The sequence below is a fragment of the Ovis aries genome, chromosome 3 (genome assembly GCF_016772045.2).
Source record: "Ovis aries strain OAR_USU_Benz2616 breed Rambouillet chromosome 3, ARS-UI_Ramb_v3.0, whole genome shotgun sequence".
NCBI classification, from domain to species: domain Eukaryota; kingdom Metazoa; phylum Chordata; class Mammalia; order Artiodactyla; family Bovidae; genus Ovis; species Ovis aries.
In genome coordinates, this window is record NC_056056.1 from 180310647 (window position 1) to 180328853 (window position 18207).

The 18207-nt window shown below is 47.8% G+C and overlaps 1 protein-coding gene and 1 pseudogene across 6 annotated transcripts in view; one reads left to right on the top strand and one right to left on the bottom strand.

The window, feature by feature from the left end:
- LOC101121414 (apolipoprotein L3-like) overlaps nt 1-18207 on the top strand; it is a 114997-nt gene that overhangs the window by 67855 nt on the left and 28935 nt on the right. For 5 of the 6 annotated variants that reach the window (XM_060413190.1, XM_042247220.2, XM_060413189.1 and 2 more), the window contains exon 1: nt 10574-10668. The exons of the other annotated variant lie outside the window; for it this stretch is intronic. The gene's annotated coding sequence lies outside the window, so the exon portion shown is untranslated. Of the gene's footprint in view, nt 1-10573; nt 10669-18207 lie in introns of those variants that run through there. 6 annotated transcript variants of the gene reach the window in all.
- LOC114113654 (zeta-crystallin-like) lies at nt 477-1453 on the bottom strand (annotated as a pseudogene).

Below are 18207 nucleotides of genomic sequence, written 5' to 3' on the forward strand. Positions count from 1 at the left end.
CCATGGCCTGCAGCGTAACAGGCTCCTCCATCCATAGGACTTTCCAGGCAAGGGTACTGGAGTGGGGTGCCATTGCCTTCTCCAGCTGTGGGCTAACCAGAGACTAAAGAAACTTTATAAGGAGAAGTAGGCTTGGGAATCAAGCAGTCTTATTTTGAATTAGCATGTTTTAGTCAAAGGTATGGAATTAATGATAAGCATTGGTTAGGAATTTCTGTAATGTCCTCCAATGCCAAGTGACCACTAGCATCCTAGTTCCCATTATGATGATTCCTTGATGAGAGGCAGAAGGCATAAAGAATACTGCCAGCTATAAAATAAACTACACTCCAATGCCTATGATTGCTAAAAAGAAGTATTTTTTTTCAATAGAAGAAACTCACTGAATCAAATGAATGCTAAGCAGAGAAAACGCAGTGTACTCAAAACTGAGGTAAGAAACCTCTAATTACACAGGAAATCAATGCAAGGATTAATCATTTTAAGAGAAGAATCATTTTCCCATAGCCCCATAGTTATGAAAGATATCTTCATGAGCCTGGGCTGCCTGGGCCAGTGAATACTCGGGGCCTATTACTGGTCTCAACCAACCAATTTCCATTCCAGCTTGGAAGGCTGCTGCAAACTGCTGGAATTCCTCCTTGGAGGATGAAGGGAGAGCTTCTCCTCTTATACTAGATTCCTTCATCATGGATCCTGTGGATTTATTTCAGTAGGACCTCTGCGGCCAACAACTATTTCTCGTCCTCCATGTGACAAAAAATTCAAAGCATCGCTGAGTCTGACATTAGCGAACATTTCAATAATCACATCAGCTCTTTTCTCACCAACAGATTTCTCAGTTTTATCAATATACTTAGCTTCTTTGGGATTAAACACTTCGTGGGCTCCGTTTTGGAAAGCAATCTTTTGTCCTTCCTCAGTAGTAGCTGTGCCCAAAATCTTTAAGCCATAAGCTCTAACCATTTCCCATGCTGCTCTTTCAGCTCCTCCACCTGCCTCAGAACACTTTCTCCAGCTTTCACACAGACACTGTGGAGCAGACTCAGTAAGCAGTAAAGCACGAGATGCTGATGGCAGCTCCTTGTTTAAAGTCCAGTTTTTCTGGCAGAGTGTGAACAGTGTGATGGGCTTCCAGAGCAAACTCAGTGTAGCCCCCAGAGACCGTCCTGGTAGTGAACGTCACCTTTCTTGCAAGCAGATACAATCTCTCCAGCAGCTTCTACTATCCCAGCCACATCTCAGCTAGGAGTATAAGGTAGAAATGGTTTTATACTGTGAGTGCAGGAGCGGATATATGCGTCCACTGGGTTTACACCACATGCGTGGACTTTGTTAGAACCTGGTGGCCTTTCAGAATTGGTACAGCAACATCCAACTGGAGTTTCAGCACTTCGGGTCCACCAAATTCAAAAACTCAAGTAGCTCTCACCAACTTCTGAACTGTCACCATAGTGATCTAGATACCTGTTCTAGGCTGGAAAATTAAAATCTGCAAGCCCTCTCCCGGATTCCACAAGGTTAAAAAGACGAAAAAGTTACTCAACACCATTTATTATCCATCACACATTTTTCTTGGCTTTCCCGGTGACTCTGGCAGTAAAGAATCTGCCTGCAACATAGGAGACTTGGATTTGATCCCTGGGTTGGGAAGATCCCCTGGAGGAGGGAATGGATACCCACTCCAGTATTTTTGCCTGAAGAATTCCATGGACAGAGGAGCCTGGCGGGCTATAGTCCATGGGGTCGCAAAAAACCAAAGACCACTGAGCGACAAACGCTTTCCCTTTTTTACTTCACAAGTTCTAACCTTATTCCCTTTCCTTTCATCTAGATATTGAGATCTTTTTTGAGGATGTCGCTGAGTATCTCTGGGACATACTGAGCAGAAAGGAACTGCTACTCCTGCTGACTGATTGCCTGAAGAAATTGAGGTTAAGGCTGGTTTGTCCAGGTAACCTGCACAGGTGTATCAGGAAGGTCACCCGCACCCCGAAGCACCAGGCTAGTTTCCTCCTGGAAGGAACACCTCCTCCAAGCAGGACCTTATGGTGGGGGATGAGGATGTTCCTTCTCAACATCTCATGAGGAGTGTTTCCTCCATGTCGTTTGCTGGCAGTGAACAACCTTGAATTGAGAAAAGATGAAACCTGCAAGGAAGGGGCAGGTTATGTGACCTCGGACATGTTACAGAACTGCTCTCTGCTCGTTTCCTCATCTGTTCAGTTAAATTGTGAGGGCACTGCGATCGTGCATGCAACGAGCTTCCCGTAATGACTGACACAGAGTAGGTGTTCAGTCAATATCAACATTTTAAAATCTTGTTGGGAAGAGACAGGGGCCAAGAGTCTTCTTTCTGGTGATAAAAATCAAGCAGAATTTCCTTTGGGGCAAGTCAGAAAATCCTGATGCCATTGTTTGTATTACTCAGGCTTCTGCCTAGAGCCTTTCTATTCCCCATATTATGAACTGTACCAAACGATTGTATCAAACCAAATGGCAGGATCCTGCTGGCCCATAAGGCAGCAAGGCTGGAGAGGAACTGGTTGGAGCTGATGGGATCCTGGATCTAGAGCTGCCCAACTCTGGGGCTCTGTGCTTATATGTTAGAGTCTCAGACTTGCCTGTGTCTAATGGGAACAGCAATTCAGTCTGATGGACTATGTTCACGGCCTCAGAGTGAACTGTATGGTCAGGGAGTCCTGGACCAGGGTCAGACCCAGGGTCAGAGTGGAGCAGAGGTCCAGGTTGGAGGACTAGAAGGCAGGCTTGGGCAGCAGGACGGGGACTAGAGTGAGGAGAGTGGGCCCCGAGGACATGGAACTGAAGGGGCTGTGAGCCTAGCAGAGGTACCCTGAGTGCGAGGGACGGCATTTCTTCCCTCCCTCACGATCCCTCAAGCTGGGCTAGAGGGCCCTGGGTGACCGTGTCTGCACACCCTGCCTGGACCTGGCTTCTCACTCCATCTGGGATCCTCTTGTAGTCTCCGTGGAGCCTCCCTGACAGTGGAAGGCCTTGTGGCTCAGTGAGCCCTCCAGGGTCACAGTGAGTGGCTGTGATTGTGTGTCATTTGAGGGATTCTGAGGAGCCTCACGAATCCCCACCCAAGAAGAAAACACTTCCTCCACCTGCTGTGCAAGTGCCGGTCTCTTCAGGCTCAGCCGTTCAGATGGGTGTTTCCTCAAGTCTCTTGAATCTTTAGAGGATCCACAAAGTTCCACATGACCTTGGGGTGCAGGCTCATGAGGCTGTCACAAATTAGCATGTGACCCCTGAGAGGTCAGGGGTGCTAGGTGCTGGGTCAGGAGTCAGTGAGGTGGGCTGCAGAGACCAAGGGAACCAGCAACACATCTCCCGATCTCCAGGCAGCTGGGGCAGTGGATGGACTCAGGGACCTGCTGCTGGGAAGGCCAAGGGCACAAGCCTTAGAAGACAGCAGATGCAGACTAAATGACTGTTATGGTGCCTTCTAGTTCTGACTTTGGGTTTGTTTTGTTTTTTTTTTTTTTTCCTACAAATTCTAAGTCACAGAGATAGTCAATCTGCAAAAGGTGAGGGCACGGTGCCCAGGACTATGCTTTCGTTTGAACCAATGGCAAATTTAGGGGATCCCCAAAAACACCCTCAGGTTTGAAAATTCCCTATACAACAGACAGGACTCACTGAAAGCCCTAGTGATCTCAGCATATTACAGGAAGCCTGCTGGTTTCCATCAGCCACAGGGCAGAGTCTGGGTGGACTTCACATCCAAAGCTTTGATTGTCCCTAGGATGCATTACTGTTCTGGAACTCAGTGAGTGGCAGGTCACACGGAACACTGCCTGCCAGGGACACGCACCCATTTAAAAACAAATTATCCTGACTTGTGGTCTCCAGTGCCTCCCAGAGGTCAGACTAATGTCCTAGAGTCCAGCTCCTCCAGAGGTCAGAACTGATACCACGTGACCCAGAGGCCCCATCATACATCTCATCAGACTGTCCAGTGCCAAGAGGCCCAGGCAGACGAGGACATTCATATCAGCCAGAATATTCTAGGGGCTTAGGGACCACTTCCCTGTAGCCAAGGGCCAAGAAATGACTCCTCACTACACACCGAGGCCCTTGAATACAAGTTTTCTGCTCCAATCCCACTTTTCTTTATTTGTGGAGTTCCCAACTTACCAGCTCATTGGAAGTGATGATGTTGACCTGTCTCTGAGGTGTCTTTACCAAATACCTATTTTTTCTTTTTGGCTGAGCCACATGGTTTGTGGGATCCTAGTTTCACAATCAAGGATTGAGTCATATCCTAGGCAGTGAGGGTGCAGAGTCCTAACCTTTGAACCACTGGGGAATTCCGTCAAATACCTCTCTTAACTTACCAGTATCCTAAGGTGACATTTGCTTATCTGTTCCAGGATTAAATGGGGCTTCTCTGGTGGCTCAGATGGTAAAGAGTCTGCCTGCAATGTGGGAGACGTGGGTTCAATCCCTGGGCCGATAAGATCCCCTGGAGAAGGGAACGGCAACCCTCTCCAGTATTCTTGCCTGGGAAATCCCATGGACAGAGGAGCCAGGCAGACTACAGTCCATGGGTCACAAAGAGTCAGACACCACTGAGAGACTTCACTTTCTTTTCTTTCTTTCTTTCTTTCCAGGATTGAATAAGTATATGAAGGATCTGCAAGGTACAAAACTTGTGTTTAATGTTGAAAGACAAAAGTTTACATTTGTAAAATTCTTTTCTAATAGGTTTATAATGCTAAATCCATATTTATGCAGAATAGACATTGTGGAACCTATTTTGCAGACAAGCAAACTGCCTTTCTAATCCCTTGACCTTCATTGTTACAGGAAAGACGTGGTTGCACTACACAAACATCTACACGAATTGGAAGGAGACTTGATAGGGAAGGACCAGGACACGCTCACGAAATGGCAGCTGGACAGGAGGAGGTTTCTGAAGGTGCCTCGGGTGAAGCAGCAGCTGGAGGAGCGCACAGGAAAGCTCCAAAGCTCGCAGACAAGGTTGACAAGGGCCACAAGGAGCACACCATCTCCAACATGGCGGCCCACACCCCTGGCGCTGTATCTGGTGCCCGGACCCTCCTGGCCTGGCTCTGGCATCCGTGACAGGGCGGGCAGTCTGGCATTCTGAGCCGCTGGGTTAGGGCTGGGAGCAGCAGCTGCTGTGACAACTGCATCCACCAGCTACAAGGAAAACACAAGCAGGTCAGCAGCCGAAACTGAAGCCAGTAGCCTGATGTCAACTGGCATCAAGAAATGGAAGGTGCTCCCAGAGGCACTCAGGAGCAACCCCCGAACTGTTGATACAACAGAGAAATTGGCAAAAGCTGTGCGACACATTCAAAAAAATACACGTGCCATGGAAACAGGCAAAGACAACCCTGAATTTGCAGCCAATGTAGGCGACTACTTGGGCCCTGGGAAAACCACAGTCCCAGGCACCCGGCTGGTAAGGAAGGCCTGTCCGCTACCATGGCTCCAGCAGCTGTCACGGGAGCCTGGATCGCGGGTGCAGCCTCCGCAGGGCTCTCCCTCCTCGTGGATGTGGGCTTCCTAGTGAAGGAGCCAACGCACCTGCATGATGGCGCAAAGGCAGAGTCTGCTGAGAACCTGAGGCAGCGGGCCAGGGAGCCGGAGAGGAATTCGCAGGAGCCCAACCAGATGTATGAGCTTCTGCAGTAGGGCCTGACTCAGCCACCCCCAGGACAGTGCAGGAGCCAGGATACACACGGGTCAAGGGGCAGAGGTACCTTGTTGGAGGGGAAAAGGAGAGGGAGAGAAAATTGTTGGAGCTGAGTCTCAGGAATTTAGGGTTTCTGCAGCTGAGCACAGCAGGGGAGGGCTGGATGTTGGTGACAGCTCAGAGAGTGAAGGAAGGGGCCTGGAGCCTGGGTTGAGGGAAGAGGGGAACTAGAGAAGGGTGGGGGGTGGGGGAGATAAACCCCTTTTTTCCTTCATACTATGAAATTTTATTTTGTATTGAGGGATAGCCAGTCAACAATGTTGTGATAGTTTTAGGTGAACAGTGAAGGGACTCAGCCATACACATACATGTATCCATTTTCCCCCAAACCCCCTCCCATCAGAAACCACTTATTTTGAACTGAAGAAGTCACTGGGGGCAGAATAAGGGGAGAGGCAGGGGAACTAGCAATGAAAGACCAGGAACACGAAAGGGTTGAAGATGAGAGAAAGCCAAAGAGTTAGGATTGTTGGAATCCAGAAGTAGCAGGGGCTCCTCTATCACCGTCACCAAGGTCTGATGCCCCTAGCAAGAAGAGTCTGCCCCTGTTGGTGGTCTCTAGCCCTATCTCTCCAGCATCAACTCACCTTCGATCCCAGCAGCTTATCTTAATCAGCCAGTGACTTCTTTTGCTTGCTTCTTTAATTGAAGTACAGTTGATTTACAATATTGTATTAGTTTCACATATACAGCAAAATGTTTCAGTTATCACGTATCTATGTATATATCTGTTCTTTTTAATTTTTTCATTACAGATTATTACAAGATACTGAATATTTTCCCCTGTGCTATACATTAAGTTCTTGGGATTTTTTTAAAATCTATTTTATGTATGGTAATGTGCACCTTTTAATCCCATACTCCTAATTTATCCCTCTCCCGCTTTGGTAACATTAAATTTGTTTTCTGTGACTCTGAGTCTGTTTTGATTTGTTAATAAATTCATTTGTATTCCTCTTTTTTTTTTTTTTTTTGGCCGTGCCAAGCAGCTTTTGTGATCTCAGTTCCCAGACCAGAGAATGAACAGGGCTTCCCTGGTGACTCAGCTGGTAAAGAACCCAACTGCAATGTGGGAAACCTGGGTTTGATTCCTTGATTGGGAAGATCCCCTGGACAAGGGAAAGGCTACCCATTCCAGTATTCTGGCTTGGAGAATTCCATGGACTATATAGTCCATCGGGTCAAAAAGAGTCAGACACAACTAAGCAACTTTCACTTTCAATTTCATAGCAGTAAAAATACCAAATTCTAAACACTAGACCACCAAGGTATTCCCTGTGCTATTTTTTAGGTTCTCCATATAAGTGATATTATATATTTGTCTTTCCTGTCTCAGTTACTTCACTTAGTCTGATCATCTCTAGATCCATACATGTTACTACAAATGGCATTATTTCATCCTTTTTATGGCTAAGTGATATTCCATTGCATGTACGTGCCAAGTTGTCTTTATTCCTTTGTCTGTTGACAGAGATTAAGTTACTACATGTCTTTCTATTGTAAACAGTGCTGCTAGGAACATTGATGGAGAAGGCAATGGCACCCCACTCCAGTACTCTTGCCTGGAAAATCCCCTGGGAGGAGGCTGGTAGGCTGCAGTCCATTTTGTCGCTTAGAGTCGGACATGACTGAGCGGCATCACTTTCACTTTCATTTATTGCAGAAGGAAATGGCAACCCACTCCAGTGCTCTTGCCTGGAGAATCCCAGAGACGGGGGAGCCTGGTGGGCTGCCGTCTATGGGGTCGCACAGAGTCAGACACGACTGAAGCAACTTAGCAGCAGCAGCATCAGGAATACTGAGGTGCATGTATCTTTTTGATTTGGAGCTTTTGTCTTTTCCAGATATATTCCCTGAAGTGGGATTGCTGGATCACACAATAGTTCTATTTTTAGTTTTTAAGAAACTTCCATCCTGTTTTCCATAGCGGCTGCTCCAAGTTACATTCCCACCAGCAGTGCAGGAGGCTTCCCTTTTCTCCACATATTCTCCAAAATTGTTTATTTGTAGACTTTTAGACAATGGCCCTTCTGCCTGGTAGGGGGTGATGCCTTATTGTAATTTTATCATTTTTCTAACTATTAGCAATGTTGAGCATCTTTACTTATTCCTGTTGACCGTCTGTATGTCTTCATGAAGAATGGTCTATGTACAGCTTCAGGCAGTGACTTCTTGATGACGATGGTGAAGATAATGGTGGTGGCCTCAGTGGTGATGACAACAAAGTGGATGGAACATCTAACAAACTGCAAGGTGCTGTTTGGGTCCAGAGTGCACTGAGAGATCAGTGCACTGGTCGGGAAATTCCCATGAAATTCCAGATGTTGTGCGGTAACAGAGACTGATTTGGAAAAAACAAAAAAGAAAAAAAATGAAACCAGTTGGCTGCAACATGTCAAGGAACTTCAGGGTGTGTCAAGGAGATCAACAAGCCTGGGGCAAACAGACATAGCCCATGGGACATCCAGGGAAGCCCGTGTCATCTGACTTGGGCTGAGCATGGGGATACTCCTCCTCCAGCCCCGGGGACCAGAATGGACACGGGTCACTTAAGGGTGATGGAGGGCAGAGGGCTTATGTGCAGGTGTGAGAGAGGGTCAGCCGTAAACAGAGGGGCAGAGAGAGAGCACACGCCTCACCCAGGCTGCCTTCACATTTCACCAGGACTCTCGCAGTAGCTTCCAGAACCATCTCCTGTGCTTACCTAAGGCACTGCCCTGCCTCCACCCGTCTATTCCCCATGGAGCTAGAATGACACTTAAAAATATCGACCTTAGCAGCACCCGCCTCCAGCTCTTCCCCGGCACCCATGACTCTGAGCACAGATGCCCAAATCCTCCCGGTGTAATAGGGGCGGGGGATGCACAGCCGTTAGCTCGAGACAGTGAGGAGACTGTTGGCAGACCAGGAGTAGGTGGTCCCAGAGCCCTCCCTCCAACACTCAGCCTGGCAGCGGTGTCCTCACGGTGTAGTGTTATAAGAGGGGGATGGCCGCCTTCTCCCCCGCCCTCCAGGCCTTCCAGCCTCAGGCCTGAAGGTGAGCTGAAGGGTGGGGGACAGGCTGGGGACGGTGACCGGCAGAGCTCCAGAGCCCTCGCTTGGCCGCCCACTGGCCGGGCCCATCCTTGGGAAGACAGTGAACCTCTCATCCATCCCCACCTCTGAGAACTGAGGTGGTGGAGGTCTCCATGGGTCCCAGTCCACAGAGGCCTCAGCAACTGGAGTAATTGGACACTCTCATTAAGGTGACAGATTTAACCAGCTTCAGTCACTCCATTCAAGTTCCAAGAACTGGTCCAGCTGAGGTCAGTTGTTGACCCCAAGAAGGTGCCAGAGGTCAGGGTTAAGTGGCAAGGACATTGAACAGCATTACTTCAAGGCCATTCTATGGTGGGGGCTGTTCTAAGAAGGGCAACAGCTGGGGGTTAGGGATTAAGCTGAAGGGCATTTGCTACAACACATGTCCCTGAGGATCCCATGCAATGATCTCTCCATGTTGAATGTGAAACCTGAGGGACAGCTGGGTCTGGGTGCCCGGCTCCCTCAGTGATGACGGCTGGACAGGGCCTAGGGACCTGATGGTGTTGTCAGCTGAAATCTGCCTTCTTATCAGGGCCTGGGCATGGGTGGGAGGACCTAGACTGAGTGCTAGAAGAAGGCTCTGGGCAGGGTAACCAGCCCATACGGGATCCTCTCCTCTTACATAGGGCCTGGACCTCAGAGAGCAAAAGTTGAGGCTTGGGAATTTGCCCTTTCTTGTCTGAACAGAAAATAACATTTCTATTGTGGAGGTTTTGACAGACATCATGAGCTGACAGTGACCTGACCTTAAGAACAAAGGATCTGACAACAAGAAGTCTGCGAAAACTAGCCACTCCCCTCCCACATCTTTCCAGTCCAAGGGCTTTGCTGAGAGATTTCAGGGACTTCAGGATGTTTACGGAATGAGCTACTTCTCATCTCCTTGCCTGGCCCAGCAGTAAACCTTTCTGGGCCCCAAACTCTGATATTTTGCTATTGTTTGGCTCACAGTATGTCAGGCTCTCGGACTTGCATTCTGTAACACATGCAGCCCAAACTATTCTTCTGGACCCTGGGGTCCCCCGAGGGCAAAGCTAGATGCCATGTGGAGCCCTATACCATGGCCACAGATACAGAGCTCCACACCAAGCTCATCTCCCAAACTGACTGTGCCCCATAGCAACCGTTGCCATGAGCCCAGTGATCTAAACCGGCCAGCTCCCCGACCCCATAGTAGGTGAAAAAAGAGCCCTCACTCTAAAGAATCACCTAATGCCCTTCCAGCAGGAATTTCCTGTGTGTTGAGGCTATAGGAATTGGCCACTGGCCCACAAAGAGCATCAAGCACGCCGGCTGATCAAATGATCGGCTGTCCCTGGTCCATCAGGAGGTCTGCCCACTGTGAGCAGCGCTCCTCACTCCCTCTGCCCTTTGTTCCCAATACTTACTCTCTTCTAAATACCCTGTATCTGGAAATCCTTTCCAACCCTCACACCACCACATTGTTGTGGCCCATATAAGGACTCTGAGAGGCTTTAGCAGCAGCCCCGGCTTCTCCCCACCAGAGGGCAGGAGCGCCCTCCCTACTTGTGACAACCAGAAATGTCCCCAGACATCCTGGAACATCTGCTGGGTGGGTGGGGGTTCGGGGTGCTGGTGACACAGTTCCCTGGGTGAGGTCACACCACTGGATCTTAGCTCTGGAAAAAACCCGGGAGCAAGGTCAGGACTGTGGGCAGGGAGGTTGGCCAGGCCCTGCCCGGAGGCGCTGACCATGACCCTCGCCCCACAGGGCCTTCGCCAAGCGGCGGCAGCAGCTGGCGGCCGTGAAGGTCCTGCAGACGAACTGCGCCGCCTACCTCAAGCTGCGCACCCCGTGGCGGCGGCTCTTCACCAAGGTGGGTCTGGAGGGGCTCCGCGTGGCACAGGGACGAGCGGGCCTCACGCTGGCCTCCTGCGGGGCTCAGGCCCCGGGGCTGGCACTTTACCCTTGTGTCCCCGGGCCCAGAACTTGAGCCGGGAAGGGTCCTGCCCTGAGGATCTTGAGGGATATGAGCTGGGGCATGTGTCCAGCATGGATGTCCGAGGTATTGTCGACCCGCGTCCCCATGTCAGCTCCATGTAGAGGCAGCACTGCCTACTCAGGAAATCTGGCTCAGGATCTGCATCTGACTAGGTCGTCCCTAGGCTTTACAAACATCCCTTTATTATTAAAGTGTGTCAGGCTGCTTTGTTCATAAAAGATAATCTGTGTTAGTTGTAATTTGTTTTACTTTTTCTATTTTTAATTTTAAAACGCTGTCTTTTCTCCTCCTCCTATAAAATGGTAAAATTCTAGTCTCTATCACTGTCCTTCCATGTCTGCACCCTTTGGTAGCTCAGCTGGCAGAGCAGAGGACTGTAGAGGTGGTTAGCTGCTGTCATCCTTAGGTAGCTGGTTGGATTCTGGCTCCAAAGGCATGTTTCAAGTTTTGGGCTTTGTTGGTGGCTCAGCTGGTAAAGAATCTGCCTGCAATGAGGGAGACCTGGGTTCTGTCCCTAGGTTGGGAAGATCCCCTGGAGAAGGAAACGGCTACCTACTCCAATATTCTGGCCTGGAGAATTCCATGAACTGTATAGTCCACGGAGTCGCAAAGAGTCTGACAGGACTGAATGACCTTCACTGTCACTTCCACATCTAGAAGAGAGTAGCTTGTCCTACCAGGTCTACACTGGTGGCTCCATTTCCCTGTATTCCTCACTGTTTTGTATATGCTGGGTTTAGACTTATTTATGGCAAAGAAGGGATGTTTTGCACTTGGGCAGCAGGCCTGCACGCAGGCCCCCGGGTCTCTCTTTGGCCAGCCTAGATGCTCAGGAGAGCTGCAGGCTCCTAGACCAAACGCTTGCCAGGCCTCCAGCTGCTGACCCGTCCAGCCACCGAGCAGGTACACTTTCCGGCCCTGGGAAGGGAGTGGCAGGAGGTGATGAGAAAGGTGGGGCCAGCACTGGAGCTGGGGTGCTGCTTCCTGTCAGTGGGGGCCCACTCCCATAGAAGTTCTGGGGGGCCTTCCCCGCCTCTCCCAGCTGCTTGGACAGGACTGGGCTGTGGCTGCACACCTCCATCCTGCCCCCGTCTCTTCATGGACTTCTCCCCCTACTCTCTGCTGTCTCTGTGTGTCTTATAAGGATGCTAGTTGATTTAGGGCCTACTCAGATCAGCCACAATGCTCTCATTACAAGATGTTTCGCTTAAAGGGTTTTCAGAGACCATTTTCTACATAAGGTCCCATACACAGTTGCAGAGATTAGGGCATGGATGTGCTTTTTGGGGAGCTATCATTTAACTCACTCCAGGACCCACAAATATCAGTTCTCCCCCTTAAGGTCCTCTGGACTAATGTTCACCTTGTTCAGAAGAAGAGCTGGAGGTGCCCGAGTCTGCCCACCAAGGGAGAGGGAGCAGTCCCCAGGGCTGCATGAGCATGAGCACCCAGGGGCCACTGATCCCAGAGTCCCTTGTGGAAGGGAGGGGTCCTGGCTCCCTTTCCAGCTGGCCATGTGTGTCCGTGGAGTGCCGGGAGCCCGGGTGAGGAATCCCACCCGTGACAAGGTCATGAGGAAGGAAGCCTGACAAAACACAAGGACGTGTTCAGGCTTCAGGGGTTCCCCCTGGAACTTCCTGATCATGTACCCCCAAAACCAAAAATCTGCTAGCCTTTGTACTCTGCTTTTCCACTCTTCTGACATTCTCTGGAAAAAGTTAATTCAGAGCTTTAGTCTCCTGCAAAAGAATGTCTTGGCTTAAAACCCACTCTGATAGCTCTCTAGCTAACAGGTTCCCCCAGACCTCTTACACGTTGTGAATTGCTTGCGGCCCCCAACTGGGAGAGGCACATAGCTTAAAACATCTTAAAGATACAGAGCCTTTTCTAGAGAGCTAAAAATCATATTGGTGACAGGTTTTCACTGTTGACTCAATGATTGCTGCCAAGCCTCCATATTCTTTATCTTTTAGGCACCTGGGAAGATGTTAATCAATGTAAACGGAATACAGAAAAAGATATATAATAGTTTTGATGTTAGCAACACTAGACTTTTGAGTTAATTACTTTTCTCTTTGTTATATATCACTGCACTCCTCTTGTGTCCTTGCTATGTAAGAATGTAACTTTATCTAGTGCTTTCTGAGAGTGGCACCAGACTTTGAGAAGAAAAACACAAATAAGTCTTCTGGTTGACAAACCTTTATCAGAAAAAAGGCTGTAAAATGTTAATTGGCCCTCTTGGCCAGAAGATGATGTAAATCACCTAAGACTTGTGTATACAAGTAGACATGCAGAGAAAAAAGCCTGGTTTTGATAAGAGTCTGGCCTGTAACGCTGCATAACTTTGTGTTACCCATTGATCTCTATGTATAATCAAAAAGTATAAAAGGCCTTCTGAACAATAGAGGATGGGCATGTCGCTGGACTGGTTTCCCCCGTGTCTCCTCTTTACTTTTTACAGGCTGAATTCCCATCTGGGGCGTGGAGGCTCACCATGTCTATTTACTTGTCCTGGCTTCTAAGATCCGTAAGAGAGAGAGCCCAAGGCGGAGCACTCTCTGATATTCAAACGGATGCCAGTGGCCCAACATAGATGGTGCAAGCTCCTGTCTGGAATTTTATTGGCTTTCCACGTAAACCAAGTTATTCAGCCTCTTTTCTCCACTTAATTTTCCTACTACACTATTTCTTCCTAATCTAATCTTATATTATAAATAAATAAGTTTTTTTCCCTCACCAATGCCGTCCCCGCTTCGAATTCCCTAGATCCACCAGGGCTGGACCCCAGCATTGGAGCCAAAATGCTAATGTCTCTCCTTGTCCAGCCTCCGTTGTTCCCCCTGCTCATCTCTCCTCACTGCTGGCCCCTGAAGTGGACTGTCTACCTTGGTCCCAGCAAGTGCTCACCTCTTCACTTGCCTCCACTGAGCTGTCGACTTTCCTACTGGTCTCTGATTCCTGGCATTAGCAATCCCCTCATCCCTAATTTTATACTGTTGCTTGTTTTTCCAAATGATTCTGAAGTTTCCTCCCAGACTGTGATTGTGAATACAAAACTAGAAATGTCTATGTTAATTTTCTGGCTGTGGTCCCCTGGGGTGATGGTGAGATGCTCAGAGGGGCACCGTGGAGGGATAAATAAATTCAAGAGCAAGTGAGATCACATCCAATGCTGTGTCCCAGCATCTCCTCTCTATATGCCAGCACCAGGCATTTAGAGACAGAGGACGATGTGGTGGCCAGGCCAATGAACTTTGTTCTCTGATTGTTAGGCAAATAAAAGGGCTTTAGCTTCATATTAAGGTTCTATAAAAAACTACAGTGAGGACAACTTAGAGAGATCAACAGAAAAGATGACACTGATTCTGTTTTTTGAATAATTTTTCAACAGTGACCAGGTAATATCTTTTAGTTTTTTTCCTGCAAAAATGTCATACTTTTTTCTGAATTAGCAGCTGTAGCAGAGACCAATAGAAAGGAAAGTGAAGCTACTCAGTCGTGTCTGACTCTTTGTGACCCCATGGACTGTAGCCTTGTGGGATTCTCCAGGCAAGAATACTGGAGTGGGTTGCCATTTCCTTCTCCAGGGGATCTTCCTGACCCAGTAATCAAACCCAGGTCTCTGCATTGCATCGAATTCTTTACTGTCTGAGCCACCAGGGAAGCCCTGAAGAGACCAAATAATCATTCTCAAATTTTCATCCTTCACTCCTTTAAAAAAAAAAAAAAACCTAAAAATTCAAAAAAAGTTTTTAACTATAGAAAATATACACAACATAAAATTAACCACTTTAGCCATTTCTAGTGTCCTTATTTTTTATAGAAAAGACAGTGAGTTTAGCCCTGACTCCCTTGTAGCTCCATGTAAGCTCACTGCTAAATTTTGACTAATCAAAGGTGAGAGGAATGATGTGTGGATCTTCTAGGTCATGCCTTTGAAGGGAAATTATGAGCTCTGTGTCCTTCTCTGCTCTATTTTGGGCTGAAATGTGTGATGAAAACCAGCTCCCACATTGAATAAGACCCCTCACTGGAAATGATGGCTGAGCAATAACAGGCTGGACTTCTGGTCGACTTACCTACCACCTACCTCCCAAATGCCTAGCAACTTGGACTTTCGTGTCTGAAATGACTATATCTACATTGTTTGAGTCAATATGTTAGTATCTTGTGAGCCCTTTGTTACAGCAGTTCAGCATCCACGTCCTAACCAATACGAAACATCCCTAGGCTTCATTCCTCCTCTAGGCTTTGAGTCTTCTCATCCTTTCAGAATGCTGCCTCTCTGTTCAGCCTCTGGAAATTGACCATTGCTTAGGTCGCCTGTGGCTTTGACATTGACTTCTCCCAGGATCCCATGTCTGAGCCCTCACCTCTCCAGGGGATCCCAGCACTGTGGCCTGTGAATCAATGACCCCTTTAGGCTTCTAAGACTCAGTTCCCAGACTGGCCCAGCCCAGCTCTTATATTAGACAAGATTAAGGATCACCCCTCCACCCCCACACCCAACCCTCAGCCTTCCTGTTCACTTCTACTGGTGAAATAGACAAGAATGAGAGGATGGCAACTATAAGACCAAGGCAAGGGGGTAAGAAGATTTGGGACTAACTTCTAATAGGTATGGGCATTGTTTTGGGGATGATGGGAAAGTTCTGGAATTATGTAGTGGTGATGTTTGTACACATAGTGAATATACTAAAAGCTGCTTTTCAATGGTGAATTGTATGTTATGTGACTGATATCTCAATTCTTTTAAAGGGTACTTTTTAGAAAGCTGTGGAGATGGTAGGGAAAGAGTTTCAGAGAGTACATCCTGAAAAGGGACAAGAAAGGGGTAATGGAGAGTCAGGTGGAGAGAGGACAGGGCAGAGGGGAGGAAGCCGTGACCAGCTGCCTTCCTGCAGAAATCAAGGTGACAAGTGACAAGGGTCCTGTGTGGAGCTGCCAGGCGTCTGGGAAAGGACTATTTAATTAGAAAAGAGAGATTAGGAAAGAATAGTGTAGTAGGAAAATTAGGGGAGAAAAGATGCTGAATAACTTGATTTACGTGGAAAGCTAATAAAGTCTCAAGACAAGAAACTTGCACCATCTATGTAGGCCACTGGTGCCCACTTGAATAGCAGAGGGTGCCCCGCCTTGGGCTCCCTCTTGCGTGGGTCTTAGAAGCCAGGGCAAGTAAGTATACATGGTGAGCCTCCACGCTCCAGATACGAATTCAGCCAGAAAAGAAGAGAAAGAGAAAAGACCACACAGGGGAAACCAGTCTTTCCAGTTACTGGTCCATCCTTTATTGTCCAGGAAACCTTTTTATACTTTTGGTTGTACATAGAGATCAATGGATAATACAAAATTATGCAGGGTCAGCAGCCCTGACTCTTATCATGACCAGGCTTTCTCTCTGCATACCTAGCTGTATACACAAGTCTTAGGTGATTTACATCATCTTCTGGCCAGGAGGCCTATTAGCATTTTATGGCCCTGTTCTGATAAGGGTCCGTCAACCAGAAAACTTATTTGCCTTAAAAGTGTCGTTCTAACTAAAGTCTGGTGCCACTCTTAGAAAGCACTAATTAAGGTTACATTCTTACATAGCAAGGACACAACAATTTATAACAAGGAAAGAGGAGTACAGTGATTTATAACAAAGAGAAAGTTCATTAACTCGAAAGTCTAGTATTGCTGACATCAAAACTACTATATTCTTTTTCTACATCCCAATCACATTGATGAATATCCTCCAGGTGCCTAAAATATAAAGAATATGGAGGCCAGGCTGCAGTCATAACTCAACAATGAAAACCTCCAGTTCAGTTCAGTTCAGTCACTCAGTCGTGTCTGACTCTTTGCCACCCCATGAATTGCAGCATGCCAGGCCTCCCTGTCGATCACAAAATCTTGGAGTTCACTCAAACTCACGTCCATCAAGTCAGTGATGCCATCCAGCCATCTCATCCTCGGTCATCCCCTTCTCCTCCTGCCCGCAATACCTCCCAGCATCAAAGTCTTTTCCAATGAATCAACTCTCCGCATGAGGTGGCCAAAGTACTGGAGCTTCAGCTTTAGCATCATTCCTTCCAAAGAACACCCAGGGCTGATCTCCTTCAGAATGGACTTGTTGGATTTCCTTGCAGTCCAAGGGACTCTCAAGAGTCTTCTCCAACACCACAGTTCAAAAGCATCAATTCTTTGACCCTCAGCCTTCTTCACAGTCCAACTCTCACATCCATACATGACTAGTGGAAAACCATAGCCTTGACTAGACAGTCCTTAGTCAGCAAAGTAATGTCTCTGCTTTTGAATATGCTATCTAGGTTGGTCATAACTTTTCTTCCAAGGATACACTGATATAATTCTTAGCTCTTTAAAAAAGGCTCTGTATCTTTAAGATGTTTTAAGCTTCGTGCCTCTCGCGGTTGGGAGGCTGTAAACAATCACAGGCATAGCTGTAAAAGTCCGGACATACTGGTCAGGTAAGTTAGAAAGCTATCATAGGGGTTTAAGCTGAGACTTTCTTTTTACGCCCAGGAGACTTATTGACTGGAGCTCTAAGTTAATTCCTTTTAGAGGAAGGTGGTGGGGGACAGCCCCCTTTTAATGTCAGAGGAGTTGGTGAAAGCATAATGCAGTAAGGCAGGCAGACTCTGGTTTGGGGGGTAGACGTTCGAGAAAATCCAGCGAGGCCCCCTTAAGGCTTTGCCTGTCAGACCCCTTAACCTCATACCTTTGCCACAGGTGAAATCCTCGTGCTGGCTCCCAGCATGGAGCTGCTGGTTCCTGGAGGTGAAGCACATCTGGGGGCCTTGGAGGGGATCCCGGCATAGTGGAGGGAGGGCGAGGCCTCCAAAATCCTTTCTTATGGCTCCAGGATTACTTATCCACAAAAAGCAGTGAACTACTGATACTCACAGCCCATTGGGTGAATCTCAAGAGCGGTCTGCTGAGTGAATTCAAAAGGACCAGTCTTGGGACTTGCCTGGGGGTCCAGTGGTTAAGACTCTGCACTTCCTCTGCCAGAGCCACAGGTTTGATCCTGCATGCCACATGGCACAACTGAAAAATAAAAGTAAAAAATTCAAAGGCCGGTCTTAAAGGGTTACATGCTACATGATTCCACTTATAAAATATTTGCAGAATGCCAAAATTCTAGGAATGGAGAACAGATCAGTGGTTGCCCAGAGTTAGGGAAGGCCCAGAAAGAGGTGACCCCAAGGGATCAGCATAGGGAGTTCCTTCGTGGGGACAGAACACTCTGTATATCAGTTGTCATGATGGTTACATGAATCTGCACATGTGATACAATGTGGTAGGACCATCTCAAAGACATGAAAGCGAGAGCATGCAGAAACTGGTAAAATTTGAGTGCAATCTATATTCTAGTTAGTTGTATTTTGATAGCGACTGCAGTTACAT